We start from the raw sequence: 9197 nt of genomic DNA on the forward strand, positions 1-9197 counted from the left end.
AGATTGAGAGAATCTTCCGTGTTATGGATTGCACTCCAGCTCAGAAGGTTCGGTATGGTACTCACATGCTAGCAGTCGAAGCTGATGACTGGTGGCTAGAGACTCACGAGAGGTTGACCGTGGCAGGTGAAGCCATTACTTGGGATGTATTCCGTAGGGAATTTCTGAGAAAGTACTATCCGGAAGATGTCAGTGGTAAGAAGGAAATTGAGTTCCTTGAACTGAAGCAAGGAAGCATGTCTGTCACTGATTATGCTGCGAAATTTGTGGAGCTGTCCAAATTTTATCCTCATTACACTGGTGCTGGTGCTGAATTTTCAAAGTGCATCAAGTTTGAAAACGGACTGCGCTCTGAAATTAAGAAGGCTGTTGGGTATCAGAAGATACGCATTTTTACTGAATTGGTTGATAGCTGCAGGATATTTGAAGAAGACAATAATGCTCATTACAAGGTTGTCAGTGATCGCAGAGGCAAGCAACATCAAAACCGTGGAAAGCCGTATGATGCCCCAGTGGGAAAAGGGAAACAAGGAGCTGCTCCGGCTCAGAGGACTAGTAGGGGAGGTGCTCCTGCTGGTATAGTTTGCTTCAAATGTGGTCAGGCTGGTCATAAGAGTAATGTATGCACTGCTGAAGTAAAGAGGTGTTTTCGTTGTGGTAAGATTGGTCATGCAATAGCTGATTGCAAGCACAAGGAAGTGATTTGTTTTAATTGTGGCGAAGAAGGGCATATTGGAAGTCAGTGTCAGAAGCCAAAGAAATCTCAGACGGGGAGGGTGTTCGCATTGACCGGAACTCAAACCTCCAGTGAGGACAGACTTATCCGAGGTACGTGTTATATTAATGGCTTTCCTCTTGTAGCTATTATTGACACAGGTGCGACTCATTCCTTTATATCTTTGGATTGTGCTGTGAAACTTAAGTTAGAGATATCTGAGATGTTTGGTAGTATGGTGATTGATACTCCTGCGAAGGGTTCAGTGACTACTACTTCAGTTTGTTTAAATTGTCCTTTGAGTATTTTTGGTAGAGAATTTGGGATGGACCTAGTGTGTCTTCCACTAGTGCAGATTGATGTTATTCTGGGTATGAACTGGTTGGTGTTTAACCGAGTTTCTATCAATTGTTTTGATAAGACGGTGGTCTTTCCTGAGATTGAGGAGGGAAAGAGTTTGTTTCTATCAGCAAGGCAAGTGAATGAAGGAGTAGCTGATGGGGCAGAGTTGTTTATGCTGTTAGCAACTTTGGAGGCTAAAGATAAACTGGTGATTGGCGATCTAGCCGTGGTGTGTGATTTTCCTGATGTGTTTCCGGAAGAGGTGAATGAATTACCACCAGAACGCGAAGTGGAGTTCTCGATTGATTTGGTACCTGGTACTAGGCCGATATCGATGGCTCCGTACCGTATGTCTGCTGTTGAGTTAACTGAATTGAAGAGTCAGTTGGAAGATCTGTTGGATAAGAAATTTATTCGTCCGAGTGTGTCACCGTGGGGTGCACCAGTGCTATTGGTTAAGAAGAAAGAAGGTACTATGAGGTTGTGTGTGGACTACAGGCAACTGAATAAAGTGACGATCAAGAATCGGTATCCTTTGCCGAGGATTGATGATTTGATGGATCAGTTGGTTGGTGCAAGTGTGTTCAGCAAAATAGATTTGAGATCTGGGTATCATCAGATCCGTGTGAAAATCGAGGATATCCAGAAGACTGCTTTCAGAACAAGGTATGGACATTATGAGTATTCTGTAATGCCTTTTGGTGTGACTAATGCGCCTGGAGTATTTATGGAGTATATGAATAGGATTTTCCATCCGTACCTAGACAAGTTTGTGGTGGTGTTTATTGATGATATTTTGGTGTATTCGAAGTCTGAAGAAGAGCATGCTAAGCATTTGAGAGTGGTTTTAGAAATTCTACGAGAAAAGAAGTTATTTGCTAAACTATCCAAGTGTGAATTTTGGTTAGAAGAGGTTAGTTTTCTTGGTCATGTGATTTCAAGAGGTGGTGTTGCTGTTGATCCTTCTAAGATAGAAGCGGTATCTAAGTGGGAAGCTCCGAAGTCTGTTGCTGAGATTCGAAGTTTCCTTGGTTTGGCTGGTTATTATAGGAAGTTCATTGAGGGATTTTCTAAGTTGGCGTTACCATTGACGATGTTGACTAGGAAGGGGCAAGCGTTTGTTTGGGACTCAAAATGTGAAGGAGGTTTCCAAGAGTTAAAGAGAAGGTTAACTACTGCTCCTATTCTGATATTACCGAGTTCGTCGGAACCATTTGAGGTTTACTGTGATGCTTCATTGTTGGGTTTGGGTGGTGTGTTGATGCAGAATAAGCAGGTTATAGCTTATGCTTCAAGACAGCTGAGGGTTCATGAGAGGAACTATCCGACGCATGATTTAGAGTTGGCGGCTGTGGTATTTGTTCTGAAGTTATGGAGGCATTACTTGTATGGGTCAAGATTTGAGGTTTTCAGTGACCATAAAAGTTTAAAGTATTTATTTGATCAGAAAGAGCTGAATATGAGACAGAGAAGATGGTTAGAGTTTCTGAAGGATTATGACTTTGGTTTGAATTACCATCCGGGTAAAGCAAACGTAGTGGCTGATGCATTGAGTCGGAAATCATTACATATGTCTATGCTAATGGTTAAGGAATTGGATTTAATTGAGCAATTTAGAGACTTGAGTTTGGTGTGTGAGAGTACTCACAATAGTGTTAAATTGGGAATGTTGAAATTAACAAGTGGTATTCTGGATGAGATCAGAGAGGGTCAGAAATCCGATGTGCTTTTGGTTGATAAGTTGACTCTGGTGAATCAGGGTCAAGGTGGTGAATTCAGAGTTGATGAAAATGGTATTCTGAAATTTGGTAAGCGGGTGTGTATTCCGGATGTTGCCGAACTTAAGAAGAGTATTCTTGAAGAAGGACATCGTAGTGGGTTGAGTATTCATCCTGGAGCTACAAAGATGTATCATGATTTGAAAAAGTTATTTTGGTGGCCGGGAATGAAAAGAGAAATTGCGAGTTTTGTTTATTCTTGTTTGACTTGTCAGAAGTCAAAGATTGAGCATCAGAAGTCGTCTGGGCTAATGCAACCGTTGGCTATTCCAGAGTGGAAGTGGGATAGTATCAGTATGGATTTTGTTTCTGGTTTACCGAGGACAATTAAGAATTTTGAAGCTATTTGGGTGATTGTTGACAGATTGACAAAGTCGGCTCATTTCATTCCGATCAGAATGGACTATCCGTTAGAGAAATTAGCTGAGCTGTATATTGAGAAAATTGTAAGTTTGCATGGTATTCCGTCGAGTATTGTTTCGGACAGAGATCCTAGATTTACATCGAAATTCTGGGAAGGTTTGCAGAAGGCTTTGGGAACTAAGCTGAGATTGAGTTCTGCATATCACCCGCAGACTGATGGTCAGACTGAGAGGACGATTCAGTCACTAGAGGATCTTTTCAGAGCTTGTGTTTTGGAGAAGGGAGGTGCTTGGGATTGTTATTTACCTTTGATTGAGTTTACCTACAACAATAGTTTTCATTCGAGTATTGGTATGGCGCCGTTTGAAGCTTTGTATGGTAGGAGATGTCGGACACCTTTATGTTGGTATGAGTCCGGTGAGAGTGTTGTGGTTGGACCGGAGATTGTTCAACAGACTACAGAAAAGATTAAGATGATTCAGGAGAAGATGAGAATTGCTCAGAGTCGTCAGAAGAGTTATCATGATAAGAGAAGGAAGTCACTTGAGTTTCAAGAGGGAGATCATGTGTTTCTTCGTGTTACTCCGATAACTGGTGTTGGTCGAGCTTTGAAGTCAAAGAAGTTGACACCTCGATTTATTGGTCCTTATCAGATTTTGGAGAGGATAGGAGAGGTAGCCTATCGTATCGCTTTACCGCCGTCACTTGCGAATTTGCATGAGGTTTTTCATGTGTCTCAGTTGAGGAGGTACATTCATGATCCGTCGCATGTAATCCAAGTAGATGATGTACAGGTGAGAGATAACCTGACTGTTGAAATATCGCCTATGAGGATTGAGGATCGAGAGTTGAAGCAGTTGCGGGGTAAAAAGATTGCTTTAGTGAAAGTAGCTTGGGGAGGACCAGCAGGTGGCAATGTGACTTGGGAACTGGAGAGTCAGATGAAGGAGTCTTATCCGGAGTTATTTGCTTGAGGTATGTTTTCGAGGACGAAAACTCTTTTAGTGGGGGAGAGTTGTAACACCCCGAATAAAATAAGAGAATTATTTAAATTAAGTTAATAATATATTTAATAATTTAATTAAATAAATTGAATTATTGGATTATTATTATTATTATTATTTTGGAATAATAATTATTGGAAAATATATAAGTTGGAATAAGGAAAAAGAGTTTTCATTTTTTAAAAGGGTTTTACGTGAAAACGGAGAAGCTGCAGAGAAGAGGAGAAAAGGGCAAAGAGGAAGAGCTAGAGAGCAAAGGTTGAAGAACGGAAAAGCTTGGAGCTTAGAGATTTTGCCGGATTAACTCAGGTAAGGGGGGTTTATCGTCGTTTGATGGGTATTATAGATTAACATGTCATGGGTAGTGATAGCCGTTGAATTGACCCTAATTGGGATTATGAATGCTGGAAAATTTCGTTGGATGAAACTGTGTTTAGGCTGTAATTGAATATGTGTTTGGGTTAGTTGTGAATTTCCGAACGTATGACTTTTTACGGAATTGGAATCGGAGGTCCGGAAGTCCTCCAACGGCGGAAAATGCGGAGAACTCTGCATTCTGCCTTGTGTTAGCGCAGGGACTGCTGTTTTGCCTGCGTTAACCGGTTAACCCAGGGTGTTAACCGGTTAACACTGTTATAATTTGTGAAAGTGTGCTGTTTTGCCTGCGTTAACCGGTTAACCCAGGGCGTTAACCGGTTAACACTGTTGCGTTTTGCCAGAAAATGTATTTTTGTCCTGCGTTAACCGGTTAACCCAGGGCGTTAACCGGTTAACACTGTTGGAAATTGGAAAATTTGATATTTTAATGTTGTGAACATAATTGGTGATTGGCATATTCTCGTTGATTTCGATGAGTAATTTTGTTGAGTTTATGTTATGAAGTGGTGATATAAATATGTTGATAAGTTGTGTTAAGTTGTTGAAAATACTGAGTTGTAGGCTTGATGAGCCAACGTTGATTATAAGTTGATTATGTTGAAAACATTGTTGTGTTGCTGTTATTATTATGTTGTCGGAATTTAAAGTCGTGTATGCCATGTACATTTCATATGCATTAAGTTGGAGCTTTGCTCACACCACGTTGGCCTAGATTGGCAAAAATCGGAGCTTTGCTCACACCACGTTGGCCTGGATTGGCAAATTTTAAGTTGAAAGTTGAAGGCTTATGCCTTGATGCCCACTAAAATGGCAATGATTTTAAGTTGGGAGTTTTACTCCGATTGGTACCACATGCATGACGAGTCGAGTCTCATTTGAGTTGCATTTTATGTTGTTATTGAGTTGCATTTTTCGTTGTTATTGAGTATGATATTTGAGTTGATGTGCCGTTACTGAATGCATGATATGATTAGGGTGATTAACGTGTAAATTTACTTAACATAACATGATAATTTATAATGTTTGTTATATCGATTGAGGAACTCACCCTTACAACTATTTTCAGGTAACGAGCAATGAGTTGAGTAGAAGCTAATGCTTGGAGTCTACTGTAGTCTACGTAGTGGGTCGTGCTCTGATAGATGTAACATCGGGACGGGATGTTTTAATTGTTTACTGTTGATTGTTGAACCTTTTTACCTGTAAAACATTATATGTTTTGAATGGTTGGTTGATTCTATCCGCTGCGAATTTTGCAAAAATGTTGTTTTGATTAAATAAAGAGCATGACAGTTATTATGGTGTGAAATGTTGTGTGACACCCTTGGTGCATGATTACTCTGATATAAATATTGTTGTTGTTATTAAATAATTGGGGTATTTTAGAAGGGTGTTACAACTTGGATAGCTGGATTTTCCCAACAATTGGTGACAGACTTAATAATTGGAAGGCTGAAGACACTATCCCGATTTCCTTTAGTCAGGAGTAATTGTTATTGCTTATTTTAGTGTTTCAAATTTTGTAATTTTTATTATGAACAATTGAACTTCTTAAAGCATTGTGTCTATGCCCAAGGCACAATAGCTAATTTGTTAAGGGTTTTGTCATTTTCATAAGCATATTCACATTCAATAAATCAATGGACTTTTTGCATTCAAATATTGCGCTCTTTATCTTTCCTGTCATCTTTCAAATAAGCTATGTTTTCTTACACACACTCACGTAACAAATTGCAGATCCATATCCACTCTGGATCCTGTTGATAATAATTTTGCTACTGTTAATTATGGCTTTAAAAATCCGATCTACCAAGCCGAGGATGGAAGTGAGGAAGATTGCGAAATGCCTGGAGAGCTTGCCAGACTGTTACTGTAAGAAGAAAAGACTATACAGCCGCATGAGGAATCAATTGAAATTGTAAATCTGGGTACTGAAGTAGACAAGAAAGAAGTCAAAATAGGAGCAGGCTTGGAAAATAGTGTCAAAGAAATATTGATTTAGATGTTACATGACTATGTAGAGATTTTTGCTTGGTCTTATGAAGACATGCCAGGACTGGATACTGATATAGTAGTACATCGTTTGCCGATGAAGGAAGATTGTCATCCTGTTAAGCAAAAGGTTCGTCGCATGCGTCCTGAAATGTCTGAGAAAATCAAAGCCGAGGTTATGAAACAATTTAATGCAGGTTTTCTAGCTGTTACTTCTTATCCTCAATGGGTTACTAATGTGGTACCAGTGCCAAAGAAGGATGGTAAGGTGCGAATGTGTGTAGATTACAGAGATTTGAATAAAGCAAGTCCCAAAGACAACTTTCCACTTCCGCACATTGATGTTCTGGTAGATAACACCGCTCAACACAAGGTATTCTCATTCATGGATGGATTCTCAGGTTATAACCAGATTAAGATGGCACCTGAAGACATGGAGAAAACTACGTTTGTGACGCAATGGGGCACTTTCTGTTACAAAGTAATGCCATTCGATTTAAAGAATGCATGGACAACATACCAGCGTGCTATGGTGGTTTTGTTCCATGATATGATCCATCATGAAATAGAGGTATATGTGGATGACATGATAGCCAGATCTCATACTGAAGAAGAACATCTCGATCATTTATACAAACTGTTTGAGAGGTTGAAGAAATACAAGTTGAGATTGAACCCGAACAAATGCACCTTTGGAGTAAGATCCGGTAAACTCTTGGGCTTTATTGTTAGTGGTAAAGGAATTGAGGTTGACCCGGCTAAGGTGAGAGCTATTCAAGAAATGCCAATTCCCCGTACAGATAAAGAAGTCAGAGGTTTCTTGGGACGCTTGAATTACATTGCCCGATTTATCTCCCATTTGACTGCTACTTACAAACCCATCTTCAAATTACTGAGGAAAAATCAAGAGATAATATGGAATGATGAATGTCAAGAAGCTTTTGACAAAATCAAGAAGTATCTCCAAGAACCTCCAATTCTGATGCCACCAGTTGAAGGAAGACCTCTAATCATGTATTTGACCGTGTTAGAAAATTCAATGGGGTGTGTGCTGGGGCAACATGACGAGTCTGGTCGAAAAGAGCATGCAATATACTACCTTAGCAAAAAGTTTACCAACTGTGAAACAAGATACTCACTGCTTGAGAAAACTTGATGTGCTTTGGCTTGGGTTGCTCGCCGACTAAGACAGTATATGTTGAATCATACCACTTTATTGATTTCTAAGATGGATCCTACAAAATATATATTTGAGAAACCTGCTCTCTTCGGAAGAATAGCAAGATGGCAGATGATTTTAACAGAGTATGATATCCAGTATACTACCCAGAAAGCAATCAAAGGAAGCGTGTTAGCTGATCATTTGGCTCATCAAACAGTTGATGATTACCAATCTATGAATTTTGAGTTCCCTGATGAGGATGTTATGCTTGTTACTGATTATGAAGAACCTGGACCGGATGAAGGACCCGAACTGGGGTCCCGATGGACTATGGTTTTTGATGGATCTTCTAATGCATTGGGCAATGGTGTTGGTGTTGTAATTATTTCTCCCAAGGGTTGCCATACACCTTTCACTGCTAGACTATGTTTTGATTGTACCAATAATATGGCTGAGTATGAAGCATGTATTTTGGGACTCAGAGCTGGTGTTGACATTAATCCCATACTTTGAAGAGATTACATTCGAACATATTCCACGAGAAGAGAATCAGTTGGCAGACGCATTGGCTACCATGTCATCTATGTTCAGAGTCAGATGGGAGAATGAAGCTCCCATGATCACCATTGAACGATTAGATGAACCAACATATTATTATGAACTTAATGCTGATGAAGTAGAAGAGAAACCTTGGTTCCACGAAGTAAAAAGATATTTAGAAACTCAGGAATACCCTGAAGGGGCATCCATCAATGACAGAAAATTTCTGAGGAAGTTCTCCGCTAAATTCTTTTTGAGTAATGGAGTATTATACAAATGTAATCATGATTCGACTTTGCTTCGCTGTGTGGATAAAAAGGAAGCAGAAAAGATTATGGAAGACATGCATGACGGTATTTTTGGGACTCATTCTAGTGGACATACGATGGCCAAGAAGATTTTGAGATCAGGGTATTATTGGTCTACAATGGACGCTGATTGCCACCATCACTCCAGAACTTGTCACAAGTGCCAGATCTATGCGGACGAAGTACATGTACCTCCTGCTCCATTGAACGTATTGACAGCCCTTTGGCCATTTGCAATGTGGGGCATTGATATGATTGGAGAGATTAAACCTACTGCTTCTAATGGACATCGTTTCATTCTTGTTGCCATTGATTACTTTACGAAGTGGGTAGAGGCAGCCTCATTTTCTTCTGTCACCAAGAATGTGGTGGCACGGTTCATCAAGAATAGTCTTATTTGTCGGTATGGCATCCCTGAAAGAGTTATCACTGATAATGGTACTAATTTGAACAATAAGAAGATTATACAAAAGATGACAGTAACATACAAAGACTGGCATGAGATGTTACCATTTGCTCTTCATGGTTATCGCACTTCAGTACGCACTTCGACAGGGGCAACTCCTTTCTCTTTAGTCTACGGAATGGAAGCCATTTTACCAGTGGAAGTTCAGA

The sequence above is a fragment of the Lathyrus oleraceus genome, chromosome 2 (assembly GCF_024323335.1).
Source record: "Lathyrus oleraceus cultivar Zhongwan6 chromosome 2, CAAS_Psat_ZW6_1.0, whole genome shotgun sequence".
NCBI classification, from domain to species: Eukaryota; Viridiplantae; Streptophyta; class Magnoliopsida; order Fabales; family Fabaceae; genus Lathyrus; species Lathyrus oleraceus.